This window comes from Notothenia rossii (assembly GCF_949606895.1).
Source record: "Notothenia rossii genome assembly, chromosome: 2".
NCBI classification, from domain to species: Eukaryota; Metazoa; Chordata; class Actinopteri; order Perciformes; family Nototheniidae; genus Notothenia; species Notothenia rossii.
In genome coordinates, this window is record NC_136904.1 from 60,950,113 (window position 1) to 60,970,036 (window position 19,924).

Here is a 19,924-nt window from a genome sequence, read left to right on the forward strand (position 1 = left end):
TTTCCATGTGTCCTTGTTGTATGGGAAGTGACCCTTTCCCCACAGAACTTTGTTGTAGGTGACGGTACCATTACAGAACCAGGGCTGAAGGTCACTGGCTCACAGATCTAGATGAGGTCATAGACAGTTCAGTAGAGCGTGCTGAAGTGTTGAAGGACAGATGATGCACCCTTCACCCTGTCATATTCAAAATATCAATACAAAACACATGGACACCTACTTGTATTGGGTCAAGAGACTGCATATTCAACAAACAAAGTATTCCCTCTTACCTCAGGCCTTTATATCTATTATTGGGTTTTAAAAAAAAATACACATGTACTGACAGTGCCGTCAACATACACGCCTGTGTTTGGGAACAGCAGCAGCAGAAGATGTCACATCCATTTCTATTTCTCACTCTTTCTTGGGTATGCCAAGTGCCTTTGACTTCTGACTGAATTGGGTTGTCGCTCCAGATAACAGGATGACTGCCATGTTGTGTCAGGCCACTATTGTGTATTTGATGCTAATGCTAGTTCAGCTAAGCCATAACTATGACAACCCGACTCAGGACAGTGATTTTAGTCTAAGTGACAGATAAGTTAGATTTGTCAACATTTGAATTTGTACCATGTAACCCAGCATGAAGTTTGCATGCCACAGTAGAACACTTCACAATACGGCTTACTGTATCTGAATCCTATGGCAGGAGGTTTTTGAAATGATATTCTGTTTGTGTCATTCTGTCTGTCCAATGGTTGGTCCATCGTTCTGGTTCTGAATGGCCTTGACATTTCTGACAGACATTCATGGTCCCAAACGGATGACTCCAAGTGATTATGCTCATCACCTTATGAGGGCTTTGAGTGAAATTATTTGATGTGCTGCCTAAACATCATCCTTGAAATCTCTGGAGAGTGCTTGACTGAAAAAACTGAAATGTTGACTTTAATTAAGTGCATAATTTCAACAGATTTCAAATATTGCTTTCAACTAACCTAATAAGGTTATCTGAAATGTGTTGACATAAAACCTTTTTAAAGTGAACTTTTCAGTATTTCAGTGATCTTCATAAAAAACATGATAAATGTATGTTTTATGGAAAAAGCAGAGGAGCAGAGCTAGAACGTTTCTAAATGTTACATAATCAACAGTCTGTCCAGCTAACATAAATTGTTCCAGCAGCTGCATCAGGTGCCTGCTATCTGTCATGCTTTGATTAAGTTTACACTGTGCAAACTTTAATGCCCATTTTGATACTTTAAAATAATAATATATGATATTTTGTATATTGGGATGGCTGCAATGCAACAAGAAAACAAAGAAGCATTCACACTGTGTGAAGTTTGTAGATAAAAAGCAGATTTTTTAACGTTAATGATAGATTTACAAATACTTCTCTCAGCAAACTAGTCTTTGTCCGAACAGTCGGGGGCAGGGAATAGAAAACTCAGCTTGGTCTTAGCGGGGTTACAGGTACGGGGAAAGGCTAAAACCCAACAAACAGGATCCGAATACTGTATAATGGTGTGGCATCACTACGGCGTTGTGATCATTTGCGGATGCATCAAGATTAAATGAGGCATAACACTGGACTTACAAAGAAAAGCATGTCTGCATGTCTGACATTTATTTATTTCTACAAGCAGTATTTATTCCATTGTACAGTATTTATTTTCTACATTATGTTCTTTTGTATCTGATTCTATTTACTTAAGACTTACTTACTACATTCTCTGCAACATTTAGCTTATTGCATTTTATTTGACATGTTTACTTCATCTGCATTATTTGCACCTTTGCAACATCATTTGCACAATTTTATTTGTACTCTGTTTCTTCTCGCTCTCATTTTGTTTTAATTAGTTTGATTGTTTTATATCTTATATTTATGTTGCGCTGTTGGAGGAGCATGGGACTTTCATGTTCATAAATACAATATAGCTACTGCGCATGTGTCAATAAAACCTTTGAATCTCTGAATGATAACAGCAGCATTCTGCTAAGACGAGCATCAGTTCTCTGGATGCTACAATCAGACCTCATCTGGAACTAAATGACAGATAACTCCCTCTTCCTGTCTCAATCCCCCTCCTGTCCTCTCTCCCTCCCTCGGCCTTTCTTGATCTTTTTGTCTTGATTTCAACACGCTCTTTCGTCTCCTTTTTTCTACCCCATGATCTCTCATCTTACTTTCTTTTACCCCTTCTACCTCACTGTCTGTTTCTGCCTTTACCCTGCTTTTATCTACTCACATTCATATTCTCCATATTCCTGAATCCATCTTTCCTTCTGTCCCTCAACATAGATATACTTAAAGTGGACCTATCATGCTATATTTGAATAATATAGTGTAGGACCATACCTATATAAGGCATATTTATACTTTTTATTTTTCAAAATACCAAACAGTATCAATATCATTTCGCTCAATTTAACACTGTCTTTGCATGGGCTGATTCTGTGAGAACAGCACCATCTACAGGCCTGGAATATGTACTACAGCGTCTCCAGCGTTTCGAAAGGCAATGTCCGTGGCTGTCTCCTCCTTATTGGTGGAGTTGGCCCAATAGCCGTCGCACCACTTCTGTGACGTCACAGAAGTGTTCAAATCTGGATCAGTCTGTATCAGATCCGTTGCAGCCCCTTTTTAAGAGATTTGGGTATGGAAGAAAATAGAGGGTTGTGTTTTCTGACACTTGGTGAGTTCCCTGGAACACCGGGGACACATATTCATGTATAAAAGACTTACAAAAGTGCATTTTGCATGATAGGTCACCTTTAAGTAAAAGTTCAGATACATTAGTATCAACATAAACTTAAACATATCTAAAGTAAAAGTACTCATTATGCAGAAACGCACATTTAAGCACAATATATATTGTATTTTCATTAATTATGCATTAATGTGTTAATTTAGATTTTGTATTTATAACATAAATCTGCAATTTAGCTAGTAGCTCAATCTGTAAAATAAATGAAGTGGAGAAAAAGGTAAATGTACTTTGTTAAATTCCACAACAATTTGTTCTGCCCTACAATTATTCATAAAAAAAACAAAGTTTGAACATTTTGACCAAGAACTAAGACAATATAGCAACATTATTTAAAACATTATGATTCTTAATAAAAGGACAATCAAAACTAATTGCGTATTTAACAATTAATCTTATGAAACTGTATTTTTTATTTATTTATTCAATGTATTTTTCTATTACTTTATATGTCTACCCCTGATGTGAAGTGTTTTTGTATACAAAATATATGATGTTCGTGCACTGAAAAAACTGAAACGATGACTTTAATTAAATTATGTCAACAGATTTCACATAACTGTTTGTTTGTATTACATAATTTGAAAGCAATAATATTAAGTTTGAATTAAAAATATTAGAACTCCTCTTAATAAATGTTCACAAAATACATTTAATTAAAGTCAATGTGTCAGTTTTTTAAGTGTATATGTTCTTGAATAAAAGATGTCCCACACATCTTGTCCCCAGCCGATCTAACATCTGAATGCACAATGACCGACATGTAGTGGAGTAAAAGTACACCAATTATCTCTGAATTGTAGTGGAGTGGACAGAGAATTAACAAATTGATACACTCGAGTAAAGTACAAGTACCAACAATTTTTACAATTTTTTTGTACGGTAGGTCTACTCGAGTAAATCTACTTACTTTACACCACTGTTTAATGGTGACTATGTTATGTAGCTTTCAGGACTGTAATGATGCAATAAAAGAGCTGAGCGTGCTCCCTAAACCTGTAGAGCAGGGGTCACCAACCTTTTTGTCACCGAGGGCTACTTCAAGGGTACTGAGTAATACGAAGGGCTACTTGTTTGATACAAACTTCCTGAATAACATAATGGCACGGTTCACCTTTAATGATAATATTATTATTAATAATAATCAGAATACATATTAATTTACTGTATGTGAAGGACTGTCTGATCACATGTTAATGTTAATTATTCCTCACAATAATTATTAACAATGATTTACCATTGCTATAGCAACCCCATTGTTTTGTTATGAAAATGTATCTATATTTATACACATTCTCGCGAGATCTATCAGGGGTCGTTGTAATGCTGCGTTCACACCGGACGCGACTTCGCTCTAATCGCTCGAGTTTCACCGCTGCTGCCAGCTGTGTTTACTCGCATCATTCAAACAAGACGCGCTGGCTCGGGAGCTACAACTACAACAAAATGAACACATTTTACCGTGATTAAATTGTAATACACGTTTCTAAATGATGCCGAAGTAACAAAATACTGATACCGTTTAGTAAAAACCATGAATTAATGCTTGACAAGTCTGCAGACATGACGGCAGGCGAAAAAACTTTTAAAATGCTTGTTTTCTGAATGGAGATTGGGTCGACCAGGCTAAGCTAACGTTGTATATGCTCATTCCACACTCATAACAACGGCCTACAGACATAAATAAACCAGTGACTGTATTCACCATGACACAGACAGTCTGTGGTTTGTACTTGTTTAACTTTTGTCCAGTTTCTGAAAAGATATGAGGAGCTGTGATCTCTGTTTGCTAACTGCTAACAGCTAACTGCTGATGTTTTCTGGTTGAACGTCAGTGGCAGGCTGAGATCTGTGTGTGTGTGTGTGTGTGTGTGTGTGTGTGTGTGTGTGTGTGTGTGTGTGTGTGTGTGTGTGTGTGTGTGTGTGTGTGTGTGTGTGTGTGGTGATGAGGCCCATGATTGTAGCTGCTCATGCTAGCTTGTCTCAGCTAAAGGTGGAACGGAGATTTGGTGCGTGGAGTTCAACTCTGAACCTATCTGGGGTCAGAGTTCAATTTCACGCACCAAATCTCCATTTCACTTTCATATGTACATACAAAATGTGTGCTTTTAAAATGTTATATTCAATATGGTCATTTAAAAAATTTAAAATGTATTCAATAATTTTTTTAGACGGAGCTCCATGGTGACTTGTGCTATTTTTAGAACATGCACGCGGGCTACCAATTTCCCAGTCTCGGGCGACTTAGTGCCCGCGGGCACCGCGTTGGCTACACCTGCTGTAGAGACTTCTCAGTTGTGTCATAAATGTCTTTGTTACCACGACGATGGTCCACTGGAAACCTGGCTGAGGGGAAATTATGACACAACAAAAGGGCAGAGTGAGACATAGCTGAAAAAGATGGTTGTTCTCAAGTTGGTCGTAAGGTTGTGAGTGAACAGCTTGAGTAAGTGCAGCGTTGGACTGTGGCTCCTCCACGAGACAGAGCAGAGCATGGGGTCCTGATGCAGAACTCACCATATTGCCCTTTGAGTTGATATTCTGTTCTTCTGGTGCGCAAACAAAAGCCTAGGAAGAAGAACATACTCAAATTAAACCCACAATTACTTTAAGTACCAGTTAAAGGACCCATTATGCAGAAAGGCTCATTCAAACACCAAATATTTTAAAAATTGTATTATAATTATTGAGTAATTGAGTAATAATGAATTGTATGATTATTTTATTTATTATTGAGGTAATGCGATCACTTCAATGTGAACTTGGTCAAAGTGGGGTTTATTTTTAATTACCTTTTATACTAATAGCTTAACCTATTATTTTACATAATAATGTATTAACTGGTTAAGATTTGTTATATAAATCTGCAAAGTAGCTAGTAGCTCAATCATTAAAATAAATGCAGTGGAGAAAAATATAAATGTACCTAATAACATTCCACAACTGCTTTTACTGTACTTCAATTATTTAAAAAACTTTAGATATTTTACAGATTGATATCATTCATACAATTGTATACATTATATTATTTTAGAACATTATTTTAGCAACACAGCAGTAAAGGAATAACACTTAGCCTCACCTTTACCTGATGCGACTTAAAGTGAATCTTATATTAATGCAAATTATTATTTACAAAATGCTGTATGCAGTCGGAAAAGATCCAGGGTAAAATGATAAAGGGTGTGGTTCTTTTTTGGAGATTGTAAATCCCTGCAAGCAAAAATTATGTTTGATCAACAAAAACTTCCCTTGGTTCAGCTTCCAGTTCCTAGATGAATGACATGTTGGCAGCAGTATGGAGACAGACAAGCAAGTAGCATCTTCTCCACTGAAATGATACCAGGAACTATACACAGCCACTGTATGCCTTCATTAAAAAACATGTTCATGTCATTTCACAGCCTCCACATTGTATCTTTCCCTACAGTGAACTCAGAGAAAATGTCACTGACCTTTTCCTAACAAAACTAAAGTAGAGAACACGTTTCCGGAGGGAAGCGAGAGTACATTAAAACAGCATCCTATAAAGGTGAGTAGAGTGTGTCACTCTCAAAATCACACCTTCTCTTTTACTGTATCTGTGGAGAAGATAGGAATCAATGCTGCTTGCAGGTGATCTTCTATGTGATCACTGTCAGTGCAAAAAGGCGGAAAAGCCATTTGGGCCAGGAAATGAGAAGGCAGCGACTTGTGGAGGTCCTCCAAAATGATACTTATCTGCCAATCACAGAGGGAATCTGAGATAAGGTAAAAAAGCGGATCGTAAGCGGAGAGACACAAGGAAGTGTTTGTCGAGAAGTGAGGGTGAGGAGGTAAATGAAAGGGTGATGGAGAGAGACACGGGGGGAGAGTGTTCAGATTGCAGGAGAGCAATGGAGGTAGAAGTGGAGTGGGTAATAGACTGCTGCTGAAATAGCACACGTGGGTCATGAAAAAGAGAAGGAGGGTGTGCGGGGAGAGAAAGGAAGTGTGACTCAGACTAATACAGCGAGTGAGAGGGAAAAAAGGAAACTGTAATGGAAAGAGACAATCTGACTTTCTTTCACATTGCGCAGTTGGAAAAGATTCCAATTTTGCCTCAAAGTGAACATTAGATGGAAACGTCATCTCCATACAGGTCATTTATTTGCCTGCTTAAAATCTACTCTTCAAAATGCAAAGGCCAGGAGATGAGTATGCACAGTGTCGTGATGAAAAGCAGGTGGAAAATCCTGGGACATTTTCTAAAACTAAATATTATTGAGCTCGAAAAATGCAACATTAAAAGGATCAATGGAACATTGTTGTCCACTATATTCGGTACAATAGTTCTCACTAGACATTTGGAAAGGACTATAAAATGGCAAACTTATAATACTCCCTATCAGAGTGAGTGATTCCAGACACAGCAACTTTTCATGGCATGTACACTGTTTTTGGTAAATATCCCAGAATGCAAAATATTCACTTTTTGAATGATGCATTTATACATTTCAAGACTAGACAATACAATACATATATAATAGATTATTTTAGATAAAGCCCCATTTCAGTATACTAGGCAATAACATTTAACTTCACCTTTTCACCTTTTAAAATGAATATAATGGCGTATAATGTTGAGAAAGATGCAGGGTAAAAGGATATAGGGTGCTGTACTTCTGCAGATTGTAATCCCCTCTCAGCCAAAATGATTTTTGATTCAGCTTCCAGTACTCGTGCACAATGACAGCAGTATGGAGCATAACCTGACCAGCAGGTAGTGTACTCTATAGTGGAGTGAGTGATTTCAGTGTCCATGGTATGTCCACTATTTTCTAAGTATCCCACAATGCAAAGTACCACTTATAATTGATGCCTTCATTACAGTTACAAGACACAAAAGTGTTTATGCAAACTAAAAAGTATTTGAGGTCATAATTCACTACACGCTTTGAAGGAAACAATAATTGTTTATCATAGGAGGAAATTAGTGAATTAGGGGTTGATTTTAAACTTTGAACGGGCAAAATGGGAATAAAATAAAAGCAGACTTTTGTAAAGATTAAAACAAGAATGTATCATTGCAAAGGTTTAGCCTTGTTAACTCATTAATTATTCTCAGTTTGTTAAGTTATTGATTCTATTTTTAATTATGAGCTAATATCGGAAACCTTGGGGCTTGTACAATACGTTTTTGAAAAGCACAGCGGGTAATAACACAGGGAAGATTTTCACTTGACAAAGTAATACACAACATCCATTACACACTTCTTTTTGTTGTTACATTGGTTTCTATCTGAGGGCTCAGTTGGAAAACAAAAGTGTACAAATGTGTCTCAGCTCTGCAGGATGTACCGAGCTTTCATTTTCCCGCAGGAAACATTCTCCTCTGGCAAGCTGGGTGGCTCAGATAAGCAAGTGTGCTGTCAACTCAGCACCTTGGCTTGGTGCTAGAAAACAGTCCAATCAATACATCATTAATCATCGGTTTACTGTGGCCAAGCCGATGTGGACAAGCATTAGAATGGAGGGATTAGAGGGTGGAGAAATGAGCTTGACGGCTCGCATGTGAAGTCGCAGAGCTCAGTGAAGGAGTCCAGAGAAATGATGACGGGGAATGTGTTCCGAGTGCTGAACTGACCCTGATGGATAGCAGCTGCAGGCAGGAGTGTGTGTATAGGTGGAAGTGTGTGTGGTTCATGTTTCATACATGCCCGGACGGTGTTCTTCCTTCAATTTTCTCATGATGGCTTCATCATGTGAGTGCATCCACTCGTAACTGCTTTGCCACAATCAGCATCCTGAGCAATCTGTACGACTGTGATTCATAGCCCTGACTCATCCGGGCACTAGTAAAACACGATTCATTTCAATCACTGACATAAAAAATGACAAGAGACAAAATTTGATCATAACAACCATATGTGTGCTGATACATTCTTCATGTACAGCCAGGCTATTAGGGATTCTGAGTTATGTTTATTTTAACAACGTTAATATATTTCTCCTAAATCATTCATGGCCTGATTTAAATCACAATAAATTCATAACAGCATATTTAAAATATATGTTTTGTTTTGTTCTGCGTGTGATAAAAACAAGGTGATTTTTTAAATCTAAAAATTACACATACAGTATAATATACATACATACATACACAAATACACACCTATTTATATATATATATATATATATATATATATATATATATATATATATATATATATAAATATATACATAGACATACTCATACAGATATATAGACACATATATACATACACACATTAAGAGTTATCATTTAAAAATGAAGGCATTACAATAAATACAGTATTTTCTCACTTGGACACATTTTTCATCCAAATTCAAATGAACCCGACTTAAGGGAATGTTTATATTTATCTTCTGACAATGGCAAATTAGCACGTAGGAGAAGACTTAATTTGAACATAACATTTCTGAAAACTCTTGCGTTGTCTTTAACGGTGTTGTTGCCTACCATCTGTATACAGCTCAAAAGGAAATACCATTGCATGAGATGGATTCCTGCACACAAAGTGAATTTCTTCCTCCCCACATTACTGCACTCAATAATACATGGTGGGCACTCAGAGTCCCTGTCTGTCTGTCTCTGCCTGTTGTCTCCTGGGGCGGTGCGAGTGCCAAGCGGGTCCCGGCGCTCCGACTCTGCTCAGACAGACACACTCGAGCCGTTTTCCCTCTGCTATAAATGTTTCACCAATTTGTCAAAGCCCTAGGAACAAGCTACCTGCCATGACTTCCTATAGTCCTCCTGTGGGCCGCTGTGAAGAGGAAGAAGGGTTCAATAACCGCCGCCGGCACACAGCAGCAGGGAGAGTAGACAGTGGAGCCCCAAATCAGCACCCTGCAACACACTCTCACTCCATAATCGTCCAGGAGCGACGTTTGGTCAGGGTCCCCGAGGCGTGCAGTTGTGACGCTCCTAGGCTCCTTCAGCTTCATAAAGGGACGCAAATAGCTTTCAACTGATTGCGATGTATTCCCATCTGCGGCGGGATTTGACGCTCATGGAAGCACGGCATTCATTTGTGTCGGCTGCCCTTAAAGGCAATGTGAGCGTCCATTCCCATTGGATAACGGAGAATTGTACACCCGGAAGTAAGTATTCCCCTTACTGTCGATTGATTTTACAGTGATATCTGCACTACTCATCGACTAAAAAACACCAGATTATCCTTGTTAATTACACAACATTGATTGGTTTAAATTGTGTGCAATGCTTTTCTATTTTTCCCCTTCGATTCGGAGAAACAAATATTTTTTCGGAGTAAAGGATGGCAGAAGACACTACACTACCCAGAATCCCCAGCTATCGTTTAGGACTACACCTTGTGCTCTGTTTGACAAACCCCGTGATTAGTTCTCAAGCTCTGTGATTGGTTGACCTCCAACTGCATTCCATATGAAAAAAAAACGTTTCGTAAAAGATAAAATCATACTTTATTCAGCAGTGCTTGCTTTACTCTTTGAAAGTCATCACATGAATGCATTTTAATAAATGGTTCGGCTGCATTAAACATATTACACATCTGTCTGTCTGGCTTCCCTTGGCAGGGCCCTGACCAATCACAGGTTGGCAGGGGCATGACGTGAGCCTCATCTGATTGGTCAATCCCTCCATTTTTTTTCACCAAGGGAAGCACATTTCGGCTGGCCTCCTCTCGCAACAGAGAGTGCAATCTACTGTTTCACCATAACATCTAGAGGGGCGCTGTTTCACTCTTTGTAAAATACTCAATGAGAATGGGGGAGAGACGGGCCGGCAGCAACACACAACAAAGAATTTCCGAAACTAAACAAAGTGTTTTTATTTATTTATTAAAATGATAACTACAATCCGAAAAAACAGGGGAAGCCTGGTTTCCCTTGGCCTCCAGAAGAAAACGCCACTGTTTATAAGCAAAATATTAAAATGTGATCATGATTCTCGTGTACACATGTAAAAGAATAAAGACGGCAGAAAGCGTATTATTATTATTGTTGAAAAAAATATGTTGAGCTAAATCAGTACTAAATTGAGATTGACCCAAAAACCTCTTGATGACCAATTTTTTTTTTTGTCAGCGTTTAATGCTTCCTTCCCTTTCGGTGAACTTCCTGTCGTGCTATGTCTGCTCACAGATTTCCTGCCAGCTGATGTTCACACCTCCTGCTCAGCGCTTGGAAGTCAGGTTCAATCATCTCAAATGTTATTGTTGAGGACTAATGTTTTCCCAAACCCAGCTCAAAATGAAAGCCGATTAACCCGTTAGCCGACAACCGTTATCAGTGGAAGAGAATGGGCACATGAAGACACTTTGATTTGGCCTTTCCTTTTTGGGTTCTGGAAGATTAGTCCCAACACAATTCCGCCCCCCTCAGATAAAAGTTAACCCCTTGATCTTTGCCAGGGGAAATGTGCCATGCACCTTAAATGACCCCCTCAAAATCCCACAGCACTATCACACCAATACGACCGTTTCATGCACCGCACAATTTGAAAGCTGTAGAGAAAGGAAGGGGGATAATTAACCATCATCGTCAGAGTTCACTGTTTTCAGCATGTCTGACACATTTTCCAATAAAGGCGCACTCACGCTAGCCTTGTTTAGCATCGTTGAACCGTACCCTGCAGGGTTTACCCACTTTGTGTAGTGCGGTGGGTTTGTGTGAACGCTGGAGTCAGACGGATTAAACATGCGCTCTCTAGTCCGCCATGAGGGGTCGCCTCGGACCGCTTCCAGTGAATAATTGTTTCGTGGTGTGGAAGCATTCGAACCAATGGAAATAAGTGCTTCTTTTTATTTGTAATATTTTTTGTTAAAAAATGCATTCTTATTTCCTGTTTTGATGAGTGATGTCCTAAAGTCTGCTGGTACTGTATGTGCTCCAGGCCAACACCAACATGACCAGAACCTGACGTTGCCCCATTGTTACATAGATATATATTGCTGTAGGACTATTAAGAAAAGGGATATTTCCTCCCCATGACATTTACAATTGTTGAACTGTTTGAGTTTAGCCTTCATGAAAATAATTCAGCCCAGTTAGAGAAATTCAACTAATGATAACCCACAAATTGGTTCCAATCAGGAACTGGAGCCTGAGGTGTGAACCCACCATAGGTTTTGGTCACTTGAATGCTTTGAAAGATAGATTTCAAGGACCAAACATAAGCAAAGTGAGAAACACACTGGTTTTATATACATTGGACCCGAAATGTCAAACCAAAGCATATTGGAATGCTAAAGTATTCCTATATCAGCACAGTATTATGTTGGTTTAATGTGATGATACTGTACATCACAGCAGGATGTGAGTGTGCATGCTTTACACTGATTTACTACTCTGACATGAAGGCAATGCACTAAAATGAGTTTCTGCCAGTAACTGACAGTCACAAGGTGATGTAATTTATGTGTGCAATCCATTTAATTACTAAACACACTGCAGGTTCTTATGCACTGTTTACGGACCTTCACTTTTATGGATCTATCAGCCACTTCTGGATCATTGCAAATTTCTCCTCTGTGGGATTAATAAAGGTATTCTGATTCTGATCATAGGTAATCTTCTTAAGGAACCTGAGAAACAACAGTGCAGCCCTTAGAGTTTTCCTTCTGAACTCCACATCCCGCTCGCAGCTTTGAAGGGCATTTTGTTCAATAAAATCCCCCAAATATTCCAATTTATCCTAGCCAGAAACAGAAAAATAGTCAGTGGATTCTGAAACTTGCACTACCTTGAACAAATCATGAATTTTGTATAATACCATTCCCAAAAGGATAATTTAATTTAATTAATTTTACATTTTAGCCAAAAATAAAAATGTGCAGTCACCAGACCTATACACACAAATGTCTGCACTCACCACACCCATGAATCCATGGATGACTCGGCTGTAAATAGTTAAACAAATATCAAATTTCCGCGCATCATTTCTTCACCAAATGCTGTTTACTATTGTGGGTGATTGGGAACATGTTGGAAAAGTGTTTGAAGGTTTTTTGGATGTTTTTTTTATTGAAGAAAAAATACCAAATCAATTCAGCATTACAACTGTTTTTACCTCCACAAAGTCATTTTTATTCCTCTTTACTTCTAGCCATGACGTGTTGTTTCTTTATAGGCCACATTAAACTAAATGTGACAGAAGCAGAAAAAACCCTAAAACTGTGAAGAGGTTTAAAACAGTGCCATTTTCATTGTATATACCTCGTTTGCGTTGTGTATTCAACAGTTGCATTTGTTTGTTGATTAAAATAGGAGATATAAAACCCTTTATTGGCAGTTGACTTTCAGCAGATTACTAAAATCTTTTTAGAGTTAGAATCAGGATGAGCTGTATTTATTGCCTACTTTGGTCCTGTCTCTTAATAATCGCGAGCGTGAACGTTAACAGCCCTACGTTATACTTTAACTATAATCAGTGGTGAGCCGTGACTTTTATACCTAGGCCTTCTGACCCTCGCCTTTCCTAAAAAAAAAAGAGGAAAATAAATAGTTATTACGTCACAGCGTATACTTCAGTGGAATATCAAAACAACGGCCCGGGGTGCAAAACGCATCAATGACAGCGACCCTCTACCACACAAAACAACACCATTTATATAAACACCTATCATGACAGGGCACCCACAGCCAAGTAACAATTACAAATGAATGAAGTCGGCACGGCGGCCCACATTGAAAATGACTTAGGCCTACCTTTGATGGTCAAATCACTTAAACATAAAGTCCATCCTCCTGTCCTTTTGGATGAAGCACTTGCGGGTCATTCAGCTGATCCTTTGCCACTCCAGTTTATCATTGTAACTCGATCTTGAAAATGACTCGGTTAATAATTTCGCAACGATGTAATCACCAAGGCTCGACATTAAGGGCTGCCCGATGGCCCGGGGCCATCTAGTATTTAGCTCGGGCAATGAAGCCTCACCTGCTGGTTGCCCGATCGAGCAATCTATTATGCCAGTGTCATGCAGCTCGCGGATCCAGTAATGAGTGACCCGACAGTGAAACTAAACATATCTATAACTAGTTACGGTAGTTTGAGAGGTAATTAAAATAGCTACCTGTGATATTCTAACCTGAAGTGTGTCTTTTTTCCGCTCACCGCTGCATGTGATCATGCAGAGCTGCGTGTCGACTCGTCAGCAGCAGCTGGTCTCTCTCTCCCGTCAGATTAGACTTCACTCGCGTTTATGTCCATATCGATCAGATCCAGCTAGTTCTAGCTAATGATAGGACTACCTGCTTATTAAAAGACACCTAAACAATAAGCGTTGCTATACAACTGGGTGAGGCCACACAGTATAGCGCAGCATTATGCATTTGTTTACATGCCCACCGGAACCCCGAGGCATTACCAACAGATCAACGCACAATCAACCCATACAGCACATCTCTTTCTCCACATTAAGTGTTAGACATTAGAATTGACTATTCCTATCTGTCACATAAGTGGCGCAACTGAAGCGGTATTGCGCTAAAGGGAAATTATTTTGACCGAAGAGATTTAGATTTGCCGGCTAACGGGAACTCTGAAGTCGCCATTTTGTGTGCTTCGCGGATGCGCTCGGCTCCTCTCGACTGCTGCTCGGGTCTGCTCGGTCAGCTTCCGGATGAGGAGGCATTCGTTCGACCAACTTACAGTAGATAACATTACAAACATTTTTAACAGGGGCCATAATAGTGTAAATAATGTTTGTTTTGGCAGTTACAACTGAATTTAATGTTTTCTACTTTTTTACATCTGGGAAGGCATTTGCCTTCATCAGATGGAAAGTGTCTTGACCAACAACTTAAGTATTTCTTATAGCTATGCAGGACATGCAAGAGAGCAAACACAAACAAGAACAAACAAACAAGTGAAATGAAGAATAACATTGAAATTGTACAATATAATATTGTGGTGGTTCATCTTATAATTCAGTCTAGAGAATGCACCAGACAGCATCTAAGGCCTGCAAAAATCTAAATGTTCTAGGGGGAGGCCCCCCAAACCCTTCGCGTGTCATTTCGTCCGCGCGCATCTTTCAGGGCAATCTCTATTGGGCTCAGGGCCATCTGTAAATTAGCTTAGATGGCCCACAGGACCATCTCCCAAAATCCTTATTGTCATGCACTGATCACTGAAGTGAGCCATCATGAACGAACTTATGCTAATCATAAATCTATCGATCATAAATCTATCGATTAGATTTATGATTTGAAAATTATGAAAGCAAGGTAGACATGTGGATATTATCTGGCTGAACAAAACGTGCATTTATCTAACAGGTTCGTTTCCACAGACCTTATTTCCAGCTATTTTCCAAAATCCTATGGAGAAATCCCATTGCTTTTCTGTCGAGGGAACCCGAGCGCAGCTTACTTCCGGGTTTTAGGACGTGTCACTGCACCACTTTATACACATGCATAAACTTCAAAGCGGGCGGAACTTGTCATAAAGTTCGCGAAAATAAAGCCCACCCATTTAGAGGGAAGATATGATTGGTCAATTGTACTGTGAGTGTACTAACATTACTCTCTCGTTCAGTTTCTATAGCTGGCCCTCTGTGAATTTACAGCAGGACCACCAATCAGCTCCTGTCTTCACAGTAACTCGCAGAGACGAGCTTCTTACATTTCTTAAATATTTTATAAAGCTAAATCTGGCACTTTTACGCTTGATACATTTGAATGTTTTAAGTGTTCATTACTGTGCATTGTCCCTGCCAAATAAACAATTAAATAAATGTAACCCTTCACATTGAAACAGAAACTGAACAGGCATATCCGAAGGATTTCTTTCTTCGGAAATGTTATTTTAAACCCATTTAAATCAAGTTATTTTGGTAAAACTAATTACTAAAAAAGAATATTTTTTAATGTTTTGAAATATTATTTTTTAGAATATCTTAGGCCCTCAGTTGTTCAATATGCAAATATGCAGTTAATATATGAGACAGAATTTATTCATGTTTCTCATCGAAACATCAATCAATCATGTAGAACTATTTTAATCTTGGGTGTACGTTCTATAAGTGTCAATCATGTTAAGAAATAAGAAGTTATGTTTATCTCTGTAACTCCGCCCACTGAGCACATAGGTCAGCAGCTTGCTCTGCAGCCGATTACTCAGCTTCTTATTATTGACAAATATTTTCTTCACAAATCAAAATGGTCGGACTCAAAACCATACTTTTAATAGTTTCGCAATTGAACTTGAACAATATGGCACTTGGCAATATGGCAATTATTGCCCAAAAACTATGGCAATATGGCAAAAGCAGAAAAAATTGCAAAAAATCTTTATTTGAAAATGTTGAAGCTTTTCTTTTTTAAATAAAGAGGAGGGGGGGAGGTGTTCTACCATATTTTTCTTCCCGCATCGGAGGAGTAAGCTGGTTCTGTTGCGAGGAGATCTCTACAAGGTAAAAGTTATTAAAAGTGATTTAATGTCGTCATAGTTACAGGTTATCACAAGACGCATTGTTTGCAAAAAGCAGAGTTCACATTTGCTGTTACAACGAGCAACGTAAATACAGCTTTCAATTTGTAAACATTGTCAATCACTGGTTTTAGCTAGGATAAAGCCATAAAAATCATAAGATGAGTTTATATTGATTGTGTTTAGCGTGTTTTTATACTGTGAGTATTTGTAGAGCGTAAGTCCGGCAGTTGCTTGATTTACAATATTTAAAACTATGAACCTTGCCCAAAGTTATGCACATTAAACCGAGCTCAGTGGGGAGGGGGGAGTCATATCTGATGGATGAGCTTGCGTCATGTTTGCATGTCTATCGGCTACGTCTTGATTTAAATTATTGTTTCATGTCCGCTGTCAGGCGGTGTAGAACTTTACTGCGTCGGTCCGGCTCTGCATGTCTACTCTTGTGCCGACTTTTAAGGGCGCTGATGCAGGTTGTAGGCCTACCTTACGTTAAGCGACCATCTTTACCCATTTAAGGTGTTGATTGTTAAAGATACAATATATTGTCTGTGGGACCGCAGTGTTTTCCCTAAAAAACTTTGTTTATGTCTCTGCTTTGATCCGCTAGGTGTTCATGTAAATACCGTAAATACACACAGATCAAAACAGAGACATAATATTGTGTGTGGGGGTGTGTCCCGGAAAGCGACACTTGATACTGGAAAGTGGAGGATATTAATGATTGTATTACATTTTAGCAGCGGTGCACATACCGTGAATGGACATGCCGGACAGATCAAGTAAGGGTGACAATCCACCCGCTGTGAAATGAACGTATCTTCCATATTTGCCGTAGGCCTACACTTGTGTTTACGGAAGTTGAGATGTTTCTCGGTTGTGATTGGTTGTTCCTCGTCACATGACGAGCGGTGCGCGCTGCTGCAGTGCATTACGTCTTGAAACCAATGGAAATGAGCTCGCAACGCTGATGTGTACGGCTCCATACAAAGTTGTTCTCATTGCATTAGTATAGGCTACTGTAGCTTTTTACACTGGAGGCGCCCATCTCGGCCGAAGTCGGTTCATATTAACCTAAAGGTACATCATTAAATGGTAAATGTCGCCTTTGAAGAGCAGACTTTTTTTGTTTTGTTTGTGTGTGAATAATGAAATAATTTCAAATATGTTTGGAGTATGGAGAAGATTGACCTCAGCCTTGCTTTGAACATTGTTCCAAAGGCTCTGTAGTAAATGGTGCGTATTCAAATGTTTTGTGTGATTTACTTGACCAACTTAAATTTGTTCTTTAACAAATTGAAAACTGGTATTAGTCTGACAATTTCTGAATATTTATTCATAACATTTACATACTGCAAATGTAACACTTCTTATCTTGGGCTATGCCATCTGACTAGAAGGATTCTGGGTTCTACTAGAGTGGATAGACAGGTAAGTAATTAGACCAGAGACCAGGTGGTTTGAATAGAACAGCCGGCCATTTACTGACGAAATGGACAAATAGACAAAACATTAAACAGAGACAATGAATATTTTCTGCAGTATAATCAGAGGTAAGTATTTCACTTGTCCCTTGTTTTCTGATTTCTGTGACTTAGCAAGTGTTATCCATATAGGATGAACAAAATAAAATAGCCTATTTTATTTTAGACCGGTCTACTAAGTATTATTTATAGATTTTTCCTTTTTTAATCTCTTCAATATCCTGAGTTAACTCTTTCTCTTTTCCCTTTTCACAGGTAAAATATATCTAATTCAATGAAAAAAACACAATTGTACCATCAATGAAATCAAATGACAAAAGAAAACCTAGAGTACAATATATAGTGTCTCTTTAAATCCAGGTACAACTTAAATCCAGTTCCAACCTTATAATTTCTTCAATACTCCTACCACTCTGGCAGTGAGTTCAGCTATTGTCTCTTGATAAACCAGCAAGTCGTCTCACTAGCACGAAGATCAAAGCAGTCCGTGGGTCTGGCTCGACATCTTGTATCAGAGCGCGTGTGTGTGTTGTCCTCTCACTCGCGATCAACTTTCTTATCCAGTTCAAAAAACCTGACCTGTACGACAGGTCATGAAAGAATATAAATATAATATAAACTAACAATATAAATTATATAATTACATTTTCAAAACTACTGCAAACTTAGCTCTTTTGTCAATACAGCTTATAATGGGGCTCAAAATGGCAGCTTTACTCTCCTTTACACGTGTCATTTATCCTGTTCACACAAAATAACACATATTTCCCCTTGTAAAATACACATTAAAGCCACGTAGTTTCAGCCAAACAAAATAACAAATACATGACATTGCAAGCCATGTTCATAGCTTCCCTTACAGTTCAACAACATGAAATGCTAACAATGAAGCTAACATTAAATCACTCATACAAAACTTTTCTATGAAAAGGTTTGACTCACCAAAACACCGTTGGTTAATGTTCTATACCGTCTACTGGGTTTCCCGACCGCGTGGATGGTATTTTTATCTTTTTTAAATCAAATTTGAATCACTTTTAATATAATTTACTCCGCTCGTCTCATCTGCGTCTTGCTCCGTTTTCTCTTTCCTCCTGCTACGCTGCGCGTGCCTGGTGGTGAGCAGAGATCCCTAAAGGAACAGTACCTTGTAATTTGTCATACTACTTTTCTTTATTATATTTTTTAAAAGGGATTGGTCAATGTTATCATTGACCAATTTTAAACGTGTATCCTTTAATGAAATCACTTTTGAATGACTTTATGCTTACTATGTTTTAATGTGGGTTACACAAACATTGCAGAGATATACACATTTTCTGATTTATTAGGCAAAAGTTATTCAGAAAGTGAGAGGCAAAAGCCAAACATTCTGCGATAAAGCCTCCTTCATAAAAGTGATAATTTTTTGTTTGTTGAAATGACTATAGAATGGATGTTTCTTATATGTAGTCTTACATTACAGTAATACTTATTTTAAGTCGCTTTGGAAAAAAACGTAAACTAAATTAAATGTAATGTAGTCTAACCTGGTTGTTCGTACTTGTTATAAAAAGTTATTCTCACTATAGAGCCAAAACAGGAGGAATGTGGTCCCTTTTCCGTGCTCTGGTCAATACATTTTGAATCAGCTGAAGCAACTTAACTGAGTTTTTGGTACACCCTGATAATAAAGAGTTACAATAAGCTAGCCTTGAAGTAACAAATGCATGGAATAGTTTCTCTGCATCGTTTTGAGGCAAGCACATAACTACAATGATAACATCATTAGAAAATGAAATGATTTCATGATTTTTATGACTATGATATTTTTGTTTCTTTGATAAATGCGGAGTTTAAGCGTATAACAACCCTGCCCCTCCAATCAAGACTTCTCTCTCAGCTGGATGTGCTATCTGACAAACTTCTGAAGATTTTTGAGAAGAGAGGAGGACAGATAGGCCAGCGTCTGAACTATATTATGTCAAACATTACTCAAGTAAGAATTAATTTTAAGGAAATTATACATTGAGTCAATAGTGTACACATTTCATTGAGCAAAACAGATTCTTTATTTTCTTATTCCCCTTCACTTAGGTTGATGATGTCGATTGAGGGCGGGAATGTCTTCTCAAGGGGTTGTGTGTGCACCTCAATGAGGACCCAGAAGATCTGAGAGTTTGTGGTCAGTATAAGTAATATTTGACTTTTTGATTTTTTTTGTTGGGCTTTAAAATATGTATTTATTGAAACACCACTTAGTATACAGCCAAAAGTATGTGAACATCCCT